Source organism: Thalassophryne amazonica, chromosome 20 (genome assembly GCF_902500255.1).
Source record: "Thalassophryne amazonica chromosome 20, fThaAma1.1, whole genome shotgun sequence".
NCBI classification, from domain to species: domain Eukaryota; kingdom Metazoa; phylum Chordata; class Actinopteri; order Batrachoidiformes; family Batrachoididae; genus Thalassophryne; species Thalassophryne amazonica.
The window spans coordinates 68,809,680-68,825,128 of record NC_047122.1 but is presented as its reverse complement, the minus strand read 5'-3'; the positions used below and the strand labels follow the sequence as shown (position 1 = coordinate 68,825,128).

Below are 15,449 nucleotides of genomic sequence, written 5' to 3'. Positions count from 1 at the left end.
GGAGGCCTATATACAATGACAAAGTAATACAGCTGATTTTTATTCTTCTGACATTGACGATGCATAATATCCTGAGCGGAGAATCAGATGCTCAAACGAGTTATATTTGTGGCCCCCAACAGCTAACAAACTAAACCTAGATTTATAAATAAGAGCAACACCCCCGCCTTGCTTCGCATCACGATGGATGTGACTAAATGTATATGATGGTGGGCAGGACTCATTTAAAGGGAGGACAGCCGTAGGTTTAAGCCAGGTTTCACATAACCCAATCATATCTAAGTGATGATCAATAATTAGATCATTAATCAACAATGATTTTGAGGACAGTGATCTTATGTTAATGAGACCTAGACTAAGGACCTCAGTGGGGTTGACATTTCAACTGTTTGGATTTAGGGGTGGTTCCAGAGTAGCATATATAAGATACCTAGAAGTAGGTTTAGGTTTGAGACGTTCCACGCGTGTTGTAGGAAGCAGACACAAAATCTTTGATATTGTTGGAACAACCACTGGGCCATCCTCAATTTCAACATCATCCAATGTAGTAATGGGGATTAAGTTTGCAAAGCATATCTCTGTGATATCCCTCTGTGATTTTTATGGACACATCTACAGAAGCAGGCCACAGTCTCAACTTGTTGAATTTCCCTCCCTGGCAGATAAACTGCACTATCACCATAGTGGATTTTCTGCACTAATTTCCCCACTAAGCTAATGGATTCCACACCCACATTTGTCTTAAGCCTTACAGGGTCTCTAATCACCTGCTCCATGGCCTGCTGTAAATTCCTAATTTTACCCTCCCTGTAGAGCTCTATCTATGTTCACAGAATACACAGGAAAAGCAACATCTTTTCCTGTGTATTCATTTTGTGAATTGTTCTGTAATTTATGTCTGTATCATGGCATAAGCAGAGGGTCACACCTTTGAGTCTGGTCTGCTTGAGGTTTCTTCCTCAGAGGGAGTTTTTTCTTGCCACTGCTGCTCTGGGGGTTAGTAAGGTTAGACCTTACCTGTGTGAAGCACTTTGAGGCAACTCTGTTGTGATTTGGTGCTATATAAATGAAAATAAGTTGAAATTGAAAAACCTGCTTCTTCCTCTCTGGAAACTAAAGTAAGGGTGCAGTAATGTTTTGATTATGATGTGGGGTTATTATGCCAGATGTGCTGTCTCTCTGTGTGTGTGCATGCTGTTCCTCCCCCCTAGGCCAGCAGGGTCACGACCTCGGTAACTACAGGCTTTAGTTTGTGGTCTGTAGATACTCTCATCCCTCTTGAGTTTGAAGTCGCCTTTTCTTAAACTGAGCCAGTGTGGATGGGGATTTGTTTTAGTGTATTAGCAGGTCAGGCTTTTATCACTGACAGACACGTAGGTGTCGTCTTTGCAGCCTGAAGGTGATCTGAACCAGATGGTTTGCTGTACCCTACAGATATACGTTTCCTTTCTATTGACCTTGAGCAGACAATGGAGCTGTTGCAGATCACGACTCATCAGCACCGTCCGCTGTGTGGAGGTGGGCAGAGAGGGTAGGATGGAGTGAGGGCTGCACTGGGACTTCAGCCACCCTGGCACATCCAGACGCCTCCTCCTCCCTCTTTTCCAGACTCATTCTGTAGCGCCAATGAAAATCATATTTGATGATATGGGCCTCAAACCTCCCACCTATGTCTCAGGGTACGTGTCAGCGAAGGGCAAATTCAGCCAAGAAAGGACCTTATCTTAACAAGAGATGGGTTTGGGGAAGGCTTTGTTTGTCTTTGCCAGGCATCATAGAATCTATGGACTCTGGATGGCTCCTATTTGGCACCTGGTCTTATCGACCTTCCTTGTCCTCAGGCTGATCATTATCACATCTCATTGTGTTCCTATAGAATACTGTAAGTCTTTGGTTTCCTTCACCTCTTTGAGTGACTTGATGTCGCAGAGATTTCAGGGTCTTGACTGTGATGGAGTCTGTTACATTATGGCTCCTCTTCTATTTTCTGCACGGAGACAAAGCTATTGGGTGTTATCAAGAAAACCATAATGTGGCCGTCTGAAATAGAGACATTATTTTTGAAGATGTGTTTTTCCTCAGCCGAAGGGCTCAACCACTGGAACACATACATCAGTAGTTATCGAGAAAGCCGGCAGACACCAGTGCGAGGCAGAAATAACAAGTAAAAAATAAAGGATAAACGAGAGATAAAAGAAAATGCCCTCAGATAATGTATGTGCATTTTACACTGTTCTGCTGAGGTTGTTGGATTTTATTGGTCTGTTATCACCAGGTTGTTACTGTAAGTTAAAATTAAAATATTGTCCCTATCCAGTCCATATGGCCAGATTTACTGTACTATGGTTCAAAACTGTTCCTTATATCTTTGGATGCCTGTTGGTTAAAAATAATGTTTTCATTTTCCAAAATACCACTGATGTTGTTCAAGAAGATAAATGTGTTGTTTTAAGGAGGAGGGATCAACAGGGCAAAGGAGGTGTGGGAGGTGGACCTTCCTCTCGCAGTTATGGAAAATAGACTATTCAGTTCAGAATCAGTGGTGCAGAGCGGCACACGTCTTTAAGGTGTGTCCGAGTGGTTTTACTTAAACAGAGTGTGGTAACAAACAGGATACAAAGGGGCTGGATTTACCAAGGAAGAGATGGTCTTGAACATTTTCCCAATCTTCGGGACCTAAAGTCCTGCACATTTTCCCTGATCTGCTCAGACCAGGTCAGCTCGGTCCACTGAGTTCAGCCAATCAGCTGGTTGAATGAAGGTAAAAACCTGATTTTAGACATTATGTGCAGTTAAAGAAGGTAGAAATTAAAAACGCATAGTACTTTTGGTCTTGAAGCTGAGGACATAGAAATACTGATCTAGAGGCTAGAGAGGTGGGCTTGTGACCAGAAGATCCTCTGTTCAATTCCCCCCTCAGACCGTAAAAATCACTGAGGTCTTTAACCCCTAAATTCTGAGTATGAAATGTCCCTGAAATACTTTCTGAAGACCAAAAGCAAGAGTTGTCCTCTGGAGGGAAGCTGCTGTCACCACAGGTTTTGAGTGGAGCTTCTCGCTCCAGGACTGGTTGGCTGAAGAACATCTTGTCAGATTTAATGCACAGGCAATTTTAATTTAGAAAACTGTAATACTAACCAGTAAATGAATATTAGAGAGATGGCTGTCTTGTGCTGAGCTGCACATCCTGTGCTTATGGATGGATGATTATTTTCTAGTCCATTTGCTTCAGACTGAAAGTTGTGGACTGCTTTTTTTTTTGTCTAAACTCAACAGAAATACACAAACATGAAGTAACGACGCAGTAGATGGGAATATTTATTGAAGTTCCAGCTCCATGAGCAGAGGATTGAGTTCTCTGAATTGGGAAAGACGATAGGCTAAAGGACCCCGCGACCCGATCCTGGGTAAGTGTTTGAGGATGAGGGAGTGAGTGATAGTTTAAAGGACTGTGTTTGAGGGAAGCCGTAGTGACTCTGGGCTGGCAGTGTGCGCGGCACCTCAGCGACACAGTAACACCAAGTCAGCTTGAAGTGAATAAACGATACCTGCAAGTCAAAGTACTATAGAATTCAGTTTATATATATATATATATATATATATATATATATATATAGACACACAATGCAGTCATATTTTATACAAAGACATTTACGTATTCAAAGCAGCAGAATTTCTCTTTGGACGGCATGAGGCTCGTGTGTAAGTCTGTTGCTATAGTAACGGTGCGTATGGGATTATTGTGTTTGTTACAGCCGTTACAGCTCTGTAATGAAGTCTGTTAGTAGTGCGTCTCGCAGAGTTAATCAAACTTAAAAGTGTTTAATAGTAAGTTTGGTTTAACCTGCAGGACTTTGTAATGACTCTTGCAAAGAACCTTTTTTTTTCTTCCTGTGAAACAGATAATTGACTGACAGCTGAAAACATGCAAAATGAGAAACGGACCAAACTGACCACAAGTTTGTCCAGTCACAGGAGTCCAAACAGGGAAACGTTTTGTGAGGCGAAAACAGGGTGTCAATGGGTGTACGAGGCGTTCAAGGCAGGGATGAGTTTACCTGTTTTGTACATGATTCCTGCTTCATGTGAACTTTGTTTGCACTTCAACCAAACTTCGCGTGAAGGGGCCCCAAGTCAAAACTGCTTTGTTTTTGATGTCTCCTGCCACATGCCTGTGCTGTTCCATGTTGAAAGTAAATGACACGTCCTTCCAGCAGCGGGCAGGGTGCACAGAGACAGAAGCTGTGGCTCGTTGTTTGTTTTGGGTTTGTGATCGCCTTTGATTTTACTCAGAAGCGTTGGCGGTGCTTAAACTCAAAACTGGCTTGTTAGTAGCTGATAATGTACCTGGGCCAATACTAAAAGTTAGCGGGTAGCTGTAGCTTCCACTATTTTTTTAATGACTTTTCGGTTTAGCGTTATAAAAGTTAACTTTTCAGTTGGCGCATTAGTGGCTATTGAAGCTAACTTTTGGTTAGCTATGCCCACCACTGCTAATAGGTACATGACAAGTAAACTTAACATATGTTCACTTATTTTTAGATTAAATGATTGCTCATAAGCTTGGATAAACTTCTTTTGTATGCATTAAATGGGCTCCGTGAGAGAGAGTTGCACTGTTTTGCACAAAAATGTACAATTATTTTCTGATTATTTCAGATAACATGTTCATAAGTCCCCACAACCCCACAGGACGGATTGTCCTGCTCTATATCCCGTAACATATGTGTAACTATAATCAACTGAGAGCACATCTGAATGAATGTCTGCTAACAGTAGTTGGGGGGATCATAACATTCCGATTTGGGAATCCAGTTGGTGAGGTGGATCCTGTTTAATCAGGAATCTAACAGTGTCATTACAACGGCAGCTAGTCTGTTACATGCTGTATGTGTGCACAAAATCCCACCACTACTGCTGAGATGCAACAAAATGTTTTCGGAACTGTTGGGCCTGTTTAAGTCAGAGCATCCCTGCCTGACCCGTGTTCCTCATCATCAGGAGAAGAGAAAAGGGAAGCAGAGGGTCTGAGAAATAACAGACCTGTTTAATAAATGACCAGAGAAACCTTGAAGAAATGGGGCAGAGAGAGAGAGAGAGAGAAATACTGGCATGAAGAGCAAAGAGCAGCGGCTCCACAAAAGGCTTCAGGGACACTGAGATGAAACAAACAGTAGATCACAGGCGTGAGATGAAGAAGCTGAAGGCGGGTGGTAAATATCAAGATGCCAGCAGAGGGGTGGAGAGCTGCTCGTGGTGTGAGGGAGGATTGTCAGCCTACATGTTGTCACTGGGTGGCTGCTGATGCACTATTGATTTCTACCAATGAGAAGATTCTCTCCATCCCAACTCCACTTTCATGCACTCAGCTCTGTCCGTGACATAAACTCTGCTTTAGGAATCATGTTCTGGAGTAAGGTTAGGATGGGGAGGACCCTACAATCAATTGGCAAGCAATTAAAAAACAAAACTGTTTAATTAAATCGAAGCATCGTTTCCAAGGAAACTCATGATGTGTGGGTGGTGAGGAACAGCTGAAAGTTTTTTTCAGTTTTTGCTGATCAGAGTTCTGTTCCACCTCATCTTCCTGTTGAAAAATAGTCTCCAGGCTGCATTGTGATAAATATTAAAAAGTTCTAAAATATCTATTGTTTAATAGTTCCACTATATAAATATATCAATAATATCTTTACAGCTGCTTTACAGTGAAGCCTTGCATTCACACACACACACACACACACACTGATAAATAAATGGTAAATGGACTGCATTTATATAGCGCTTTTCCATCTGTATCAGATGCTGTAAGTGCTTGATGTCACTGATGTCAGCTTTTTCTGTGCAGCTGGGCCACTTTTTTTTCAGTTGTGGCCCCACTAACCTGTGGAGTTCATCAAGGCTCCATACTAGGTCCTATTCTTTTCTTTTTCTACGTTGCCTCTCGGTGGTATCTTTTGAAACTATCAAATATCTTTCCATTGCTTTGCTGATGATGTCCAAATTTACCTGCCAATAAGGTCATTAAGCAGTGACCCAATGCAGCCATTATTGGATTGTTTGGATGAAGTCAAATCTTGGATGAGTGCTAACCTATTAAATCTTAATGAATCCAAGACGGAGGTTATCCTGTTTGTTGGGAGAACTTCCACAGCCTGCTCTGCTGATGTCCTGGTTCCCCTGGGTTCCAACATTCAGTCCTGTGTGAAGAACCTTGGGGTGATTTTTGACAGCCATTTGAAATTTGCTAAGCAGATCAGTGCTGTTGTTAGAACATGTTTCTTCCAACTCCGTCTCTTAGCCAAGTCCAAGTCTTTCTCTAAGACTGACCTTGAGAAGGTTATCCAGGCCTTCGTCACAAGTATGTTGGGAAAGTGTAGTGACACAGACCCACAACAGGGGGCGCAAATGAACGGTCAATAGATGAGCCAAAAGGTAACAATTTAATGTTGTGAAATGTGCACAACGAACATACAGACAATCTCAGAATATCATTACAGTCAAGACGTCCGTCCTGAGAAGAGCCGGAACCACACGATTTCCGCCAGCCACAGAACCTGGTGAATACTGGAGCCGCCAAGTCCCGAATTCCCAGGTGATCACCGTCCCCGACTGTCGGATCTGGTACTGCTGGCGAAGAACAAAGACAGTCAAGTGTGGGTGTGTGTACACCCCGTAACAACAACGGTGGGAATGCCACCTCCACCTCTCACTCAATGCTTGCAGCATCCCTCAGAGGAAAAAGAGTGCCGTCTTGCACAGCCTCCACAAAAAGGACCGGTACTCCTGCAAACACTCACAATAAACTGATTTACAAAAGATCACAAAAAGGCTGAGGATATTACCTCCAATGAAGTATGATATCTCGGCGATGAGGTGGAGATGACGTCTGGGTTTTATGGAGTGGGGTGATGAAGAATGAGTGACAGCTGTCAGGACATAATGAGTAACAGCTGTCACTCCCGGCTGTGTCCGTGGCGGCAGCGCCCTCTTGTGCCTGAAGCCCGCACTTCAGGCAGGGCGCCCTCTGGTGGTGGGCCAGCAGTACCTCCTCTTCTGGCGGCCCACACAACAGGACCCCCCCCTCAACGGGCGCCTCCTGGCGCCCGACCAGGTTTATCGGGGTGTCGGCGGTAGAAATCGGCCAGGAGGGCTGGATCCAGGATGAAGCTCCTCTTCACCCAGGAGCGTTCTTCGGGTCCATACCCCTCCCAGTCCACCAGATATTGGAACCCCCGGCCCATTCGACGGATGTCCAGGAGCCGGCGCACCGTCCAAGCCGGCTCCCGGTCAATGATCCGGGCAGGAGGCGGCGCCGGACCAGGAGCACAGAGGGGTGAGGTGTGGTATGGTTTGAGTTTGGAGATGTGGAACACCGGGTGGATCCGCAGTGAAGCTCCAGCTCCCAGTGAAGCTGGGAGCTGGAGCTTCACTGCGGCAGGGCTGAGGACCTTGAGGATGCGAAACGGGCTGATGAACCTGTCCATCAGTTTCGGTGACTGTACTTGCAGAGGGATGTCCTTCGTCGACAACCACACCTCCTGCCCGGGCTGGTATGCAGGGGCCGGGGACCGCCGGCGGTCTGCATGGGTCTTCGCCCTCGTCCGGGCCTTCAACAAGGCAGAACGGGTGGTGCGCCACACCCGACGGCACCTCCAAAGGTGGGCCCGGACCGAGGGCACACCGACCTCTCCCTCCACCACGGGAAATAATGGGGGCTGGTACCCCAAACACACCTCAAATGGGGAGAGGCCGGTGGCAGAAGACACCTGGCTGTTATGCGCATACTCGATCCAGGCCAGATGGTTACTCCAGGCCGTCGGGTGCGCGGATTTTACACAGCAGAGGGTCTGTTCCAGCTCCTGGTTGGCCCGCTCTGCCTGTCCGTTCGTCTGTGGATGGTTCCCGGACGAGAGGCTCATGGTGTCCCCCAGTTCCCTGCAGAAACTCCTCCAGACGTGAGAGGAAAACTGGGGACCACGATCCGAGACTACGTCAGTGGGTATCCCATGCAGACGGACGACGTGGTGGACCAGGAGGTCTGCTGTCTCCTGGGCCATAGGGAGCTTCGGGAGGGCTACAAAGTGGGCCGCCTTGGAGAATCGGTCCACTATCGTGAGGATGGTGGTGTTGCCCTGGGACGGTGGGAGACCCGTGACAAAATCCAGGCCGATGTGGGACCAGGGGCGATGAGGCACAGGAAGCGGTTGGAGCTGACCTTGGGACTTCCTGTGGTCAGCCTTGCCCCTGGCACAGGTGGTACAGGCCTGGATATACTCCCGGACGTCGGCCTCCATAGACGCCCACCAGAAGCACTGCCGGACAACTGCCACGGTCCTTCGCACCCCTGGATGACAGGAGAGCTTGGAACCGTGACAGAAGTCCAAGACTGCAGCCCTGGCCTCTGGTGGGACGTATAGCTTGTCTTTTGGTCCAGTTCCCGGGTCTGGGCTTCGTGCCAGGGCCTCCTGGACGATCTTCTCCACGTCCCAGGTGAGGGTGGCCACGATAGTGGACTCCGGCAGGATGGGCTCCGGTGGATCCGACAGTGCAGTTTTGACCTCCTCTTCGTGTACCCGGGACAAGGCATCCGACCTCTGGTTCTTGGTCCCGGGGCGATAGGTGATCCGGAAGTCAAAACGCCCGAAGAACAGTGACCAGCGGGCTTGCCTGGGGTTCAGCCGCCTGGCGGTCCTGATATACTCCAGGTTCCGATGGTCAGTGAAAACCGTGAAAGGCACAGACGCTCCCTCCAACAGGTGTCTCCACTCCTCAAGAGCCTCTTTCACCGCAAGGAGTTCTCGATTGCCGATGTCATAGTTCCGTTCAGCCGGGGTCAACCTGCGTGAAAAGTAGGCACATGGGTGAAGAACCTTATCGGTCTCTCCGCTCTGGGACAGCACGGCTCCTATCCCTGAGTCAGAGGCGTCCACTTCACCACGAACTGGCGGCTAGGGTCGGGCTGCACCAAAACTGGCACAGTAGAGAACCGTCGTTTCAACTCCTTGAACGCGGCTTCGCACCGATCCGACCAGGTGAAGGGGACTTTTGGAGAGGTCAGGGCTGTCAGGGGGCTAACTACCTGACTGTAGCCCTTAATGAACCTCCTATAGAAATTAGCGAAACCGAGGAACTGTTGCAGCTTCCTACGGCTTGTTGGTTGGGGCCAATCTCTCACCGCCGCAACCTTGGCCAGATCAGGGGCGACGGAGTTAGAAGAGATGATAAACCCCAGGAAGGACAAAGACGTGCGGTGAAACTCGCACTTCTCGCCCTTCACAAACAGTCGGTTCTCTAACAACCGCTGCAGGACCTGACGTACATGCTGGACATGGGTCTCAGGATCCGGAGAAAAGATGAGAATATCGTCCAGATATACGAAGACGAATCGGTGCAGGAAGTCCCGCAAGACATCGTTAACCAAGGCTTGGAACGTCGCGGGGGCGTTGGTGAGGCCGAACGGCATGACCAGGTACTCAAAGTGACCTAACAGGGTGTTAAATGCCGTCTTCCATTCGTCTCCCTTCCGGATCCGAACCAGGTGATACGCATTTCTAAGATCCAGCTTAGTAAAGATTTTGGCTCCATGCAGGGGGGTGAACACGGAATCCAACAATGGCAACGGGTATCGATTGCGAACCGTAATCTCATTCAGCCCCCTGTAATCAATGCATGGACGGAGTCCGCCATCTTTCTTGCCCACAAAAAAGAAACCTGCCCCCATCGGGGAGGTGGAGTTCCAGATCAGCCCGGCAGCTAATGAGTCCCGGATGTAGGTCTCCATTGATTCGCGCTCAGGTCGTGAGAGGTTGTACAGCCTGCTGGACGGGAACCCAGCGCCTGTAACCAAATCAATGGCACAATCGTACGGACGGTGCGGGGGAAGGGTGAGTGCCAGATCCTTGCTGAAGACGTCAGCAAGATCGTGGTACTCAACCGGCACTGCCGTCAGATTGGGAGGGACTTTGACCTCCTCCTTAGCCTGTAAACCGGGAGGAACCGAGGATCCTAAACACACCCGATGGCAGGTTTCGCTCCACTGAACCACCACCCCAGACGGCCAATCAATCCGGGGATTGTGCTTCAACATCCATGGGAAGCCCAAAATCACGCGGGAGGTAGAAGGAGTTACAAAAAACTCAATCTCCTCCCGATGGTTTCCAGACACCACCAGCGTTACTGGTTGTGTCTTGTGTGTGATTAAAGGGAGGAGGGTGCCATCTAGTGCCCGAACCTGCAATGGCGAAGGAAGCGCCACCAGAGGGAGCCCTACTTCCCTTGCCCATCTGCTGTCTAGCAGATTCCCTTCTGACCCCGTGTCCACCAGTGCTGGGGCTTGAAGGGTTAAATCCCCACTCAGGATTGTGACTGGGAGTCGTGTGGCAATTTGTGTGTGTCTCACTTGAATGTTTTGACCCCCCCTTAGCCCAGTCTCTAAGGGCGAGTGTTGTCGTTTTGGCCGTTTGGGGCAGTTTTTCTGTATGTGCTCTTTTGAGCTGCAGAGAAAACACTCCCCGCGGATCAGCCTCCTCATTTTGGCCCTGTGCATTTCCCTAACAACGTCAGCAGGGGGAGCTGTTGCCCCACAGAGCGCTGCGGCTGTGGAGCGTGGGGAGGGTGGCCCCTTTTCGAACCTGGAAGGGAGAGGGGCGGCACGTATCCGGTCACGTCCTTCGCCTCGCTCCCGACGGCGTTCCTCCAACCGATTGTCTAACCATATAACGAGATCGATAAGCCCATCTAAATCCCGCGGTTCCTCCTTAGCTACCAGCTGCTCCTTCAGGACTAACGACAGCCCGTTTATGAAGGCGGCGCGGAGCGCAACGTTATTCCAGCCGGACCTCGCAGCCGCGATGCGGAAGTTGACTGCATAAGTGTCTGCGCTCTCGCGTCCCTGTCTCATTGACAGCAGCACGGTTGAAGCGGTCTCTCCTCTGTTAGGGTGATCAAACACTGTTCTGAACTCCCCCACAAACCCAGTGTATGCTGATAACAACCGTGAGTTCTGTTCCCAGAGCGCCGTAGCCCAGGCGCGTGCTTTACCCCGAAGCAGAGCAATCACATAAGCTATTTTACTAGCATCTGACGCGTACATGACGGGACGTTGTGCGAAGACGAGCGAACATTGCATGAGAAAGTCCGCGCACGTCTCCACACAACCTCCGTACGGCTCAGGAGGGCTTATGTATGCTTCAGGGGATGGTGGGAGGGGTTGTTGAACCACCACTGGAACGTTTATATCCTGCACAGGGTCGGCAGGAGGAGGAGCTGCAGCAGCGCCCTGAGCGCTCGCCGCCATCTGTGCGGAGAGAGCCTCCATCCTGCGGTTCAGGAGGATGTTTTGCTCGGTCATCTGATCTAACCGAGCCGTAAAGGCGGTGAGAATGTGCTGCAGCTCACCAATCACGCCTCCTGCAGACGCCTGCGCTCCCTGCTCTCCCATTGGTCGTTCAACAGCCGGGTGACGCCCCTCAGAGTCCATGACGCTGGCCGAGATATCCTGTTGGGAAAGTGTAGTGACACGGACCCACAACAGGGGGCGCAAATGAACGGTCAATAGATGAGCCAAAAGGTAACAATTTAATGTTGTGAAATGTGCACAACAAACATACAGACAATCTCAGAATATCATTACAGTCAATCCACAAAGGTGACGTGTGGGCAGGCTCGAGGATAGAAGACGTCCGTCCTGAGAAGAGCCGGAACCACACGATTTCCGCCAGCCACAGAACCTGGTGAATACTGGAGCCGCCAAGTCCCGAATTCCCAGGTGATCACCGTCCCCGACTGTCGGATCTGGTACTGCTGGCGAAGAACAAAGACAGTCAAGTGTGGGTGTGTGTACACCCAGTAACAACAGCGGTGGGAATGCCACCTCCACCTCTCACTCAATGCTTGCAGCGGTCCCTCAGAGGAAAAAGAGTGCCGTCTTGCACAGCCTCCACAAAAAGGACCGGTACTCCTGCAAACACTAACAATAAACTGATTTACAAAAGATCACAAAAAGGCTGAGGATATTACCTCCAATGAAGTATGATATCTCGGCGATGACGTGGAGATGACGTCTGGGTTTTATGGAGTGGGGTGATGAAGAATGAGTGACAGCTGTCAGGACATAATAAGTAACAGCTGTCACTCCCGGCTGTGTCCGTGGCGGCAGTGCCCTCTTGTGCCTGAAGCCTGCACTTCAGGCAGGGCGCCCTCTGGTGGTGGGCCAGCAGTACCTCCTCTTCTGGCGGCCCACACAACAAAGTAGACTAGATTACTGTAACTCTCTGTACGTCGGCTCGTCTTCTTTCGGGAAAGTAAAAGTCCAACCACATTACGCCAGTCTTGGCTGCTCTTTTACCGGGTTGATTTTAAACTTCATTTAATGGTTTTTAAAGACCTCAATGGCCCAAGTGTATCTTTCAGAGCTTCTTTTTCCTCACACCCCAACCAGAGGCTTAAGGTCTTCTGACCAACTGTTGCTGGAGGTGCCTAAAACCAGATTAAAGCTGAGAGGTGACAGAGCCTTTGCAGCGGCTGCCCCCAGGCTCTGGAATAGTCTTCCCTTTAATATTAGATCATTCCTGTACCCAGAGGCTTTTTTCTTTTCTCTGGCATTTCCTAAATGAGCGATTATGTCTCTGTTTCACTTTAGTATTTCTTCTGTTTATCCCGCTGCTGTCAAATTTGACCTTATTTGTAGTCTTTGGGTATCATGGCCCAAGCAGAGGGTCACCCCTCTGAGTCTGGTCTGCTTGAGGTTTCTTCCTCAGTACCATCAGAGGGTAGTTTTTTCTTACCACTGTTGCCTGTGTGCTTGCTCTGGGGGTTGGTAAGGTTAGACCTTACTTACACAACAGCACCTGAGGTGGCGCCGTTGTGATTTAGCACTATATAAATAAAATAAAATAAAATCTCATTAAATTATTTCCTACTACTTTTTACTCTTTATTTTACTTTGTCTTTTATCTGTTTTATTGCCTGTTATTTTTAATTCATTTATTTACGATCGGGTAACTTGGTGCCCATTTTTAATTATGTGCAGGATTTGGTCGACTGCTGTCATTTTAAACGTGCTTTAGGAATAAAGGTTGAGTTGAAGGTGCTGCCATGCAAGGCGCTCACTGCACACTGGGAGCAACTTGTGATTCTGCAGCCAGATGGGGATTTGAACTGACAATCCTCTGGTCTCAAGCCCAATTTTATGCCTTAAAATGTTTTATATAAATCAGTCAGAAAGCATTTCACCCTCAGTTGTCATGGAGAGTGAAACTAGGTATAGAGCTCAAACTGTTTTTGTAGCAGGTTGTAAACATGTAGTGAAGTTGGGCATTTTAACATGGGCTTCTGTGGTGATCTACTCACTTTTAGAGTCAGTGTCAAGAGGCCAGTCAAGGAACTGGCTTCATGTTACGGCTGGAGGTCACAGCTCGGTCATGACTCATGTGATCAGTGGGCTCCTGAAGCTCACCTGGAGAACTGATTAGCTGTAGTTGTCAGCTGTTGTTTGCAGGCTGGTGTCGGCTCCTTCACCACCAGCTGCTGCTGGTTTGCAGATTTCCCATTTGCAGTGTGTAAGCAGCACTGTGTCACTTTGTAAATGGCTCCAGCAAACAAGCTGAGGTCCTGTGTGTTCCTGCCAGCGGTGCAGATCAGATACAAAGGCGAGCAAACAGTGAGTCCCGGCGTCTGCAGCCTCGTAGTCATCTACACCCGCTGCACTCCACATCTGCCGCCTCACCTGAGGTCACCGCAGCACCGGGGTGCAAAAAGGAACAGAGGAATGAAAGCAAAGCGAGATCTGAAAGCCCAAATTCATAGTCAAAATTGAAAATCTTGAATGACCTTCTCCAAGTACCCTGGAGGAAGAAGAGGGCAGAAGAAAATAGACTAACTTGCTCTTTTCGATCATGTAATCTTGATGGGCAGCACCTGAAACACACCCACACTGTTGAATGTGGTCATGGCGGGTGGAGGAAAGAAAATGTTAGATAAAAATTTGATTAAAATGTCATGTTTTGCTTGGCCTTATCCGAGGAAAGCTGATGTTGTCAGTGTGTAGAATGGGCCTGCCTGGGTTATACAAAGCGTTATTGATGGGAGCGGAGGAGCGCTAACGAAAAATGATGAAGACAAACATAAAGATAAAAGGCAGCACTATCTCTCGCTCCTTCCTGCTGCTCTCCTCCACCCGCTCCCTTCCACATTTGGCTCCTCTCTCGTTTTCGTGGTAAGTAGTAAGTGTGATAAAAGCGAGCAGACCTGTGACTCGGGTTCCGCCCCACATTCTGATATGAGTTCTGGGAGCTGAGGCCGTCCCCTAATCTCTGAATGCATGTTCCCTCGCCCTTGGCAGGGTCATGGGAGAAATAGATAGAGCCTTATCAGCTTTTATGGATTTATGGAGAATTTCTCTGCATTGTGTTTTTTTTTTTCCACAGCGTGTTGCAGGTTTATGTGTGTGAGTCTGTGCATGTGTCTATTCAAAGGTTATCAACGCTGGTAATATCTTCATGAAACTGATCATGTTTCTAATTAACCACATCAATCACGTTGACTTTCTCCATCAAGTGCAAGTGAAAGCAGACGGTGGCCTGTTTGTGCCTCCAGATCTCGTCTGGCGTTTATTCTCCATGTGTTTCTGTGTGCTGAGGAAACCAACACACGCACGTCGCTGTGAGTAGGTGTTGATTATGCGGCAGTAACTCACACCGAGTTTGGTCCAAAAGGAAATACAGACGCAACAAGTTGGGTAACAAAAGAAAAAAAAAAAAAAACAGCTTTAATTGTCATTGGAACAGCTCCAGGAGACATATTTAAATAAATATCAAATATAAAAGCTTCATGTTATTAGAGAAGTTTCGTTGTCATCTGTCGCTGCTTTGCTGTTCATCCAACACTGAACCGACAGTAAGACACATAACTTTAATATGAAATGCCAAGATATATTTTTGAAAAGTCTGTGATAATTACACATGACACAGGTCTGAGCTACTTTAATACTAATTACACATCTCAATCAAATACTTCAAGAAACTGGCCAAAATCAACACATTAACCCCCCCCCCCCCCCCCCCCCCCCCCACACACACACACACACTCCAAAAAAAACCCCAAAACAGCCTAATCAAGTTATTCTTTGGCTGTGTGATATTCTGAAATGAAAAGCGTCAGAGGGCTCCCACACACGCTACACAGTACAATATAAATCTACTAGTAAATATACATCTGTCTGTAACAGACAAAAAGGGGTGTTTGGACCATCTTTTCTGTGACCTTTGACCAAACTACTCTAAAGTTTAACCACCTCTGACTAGTTAGTGGCGCAAATAAGTATTTGATCCACTGTTGATTTTGCAAGTTTTCCCACCTACAAAGAATGTTGAGGTCTGTAATTTTTATCGTAGGTTCACTTCAACTGTGAGAGACAGAATCTAAAAACAAAATCACAATGTATGATTTTT

The 15,449-nt window shown here is 47.8% G+C and overlaps 1 protein-coding gene across 1 annotated transcript in view; it reads left to right on the top strand.

The window, feature by feature from the left end:
• The window catches only part of LOC117502014 (receptor-type tyrosine-protein phosphatase U-like), a 689,797-nt gene that overhangs the window by 304,065 nt on the left and 370,283 nt on the right, over positions 1 to 15,449 (top strand). The gene's annotated exons all lie outside the window — the stretch shown is intronic.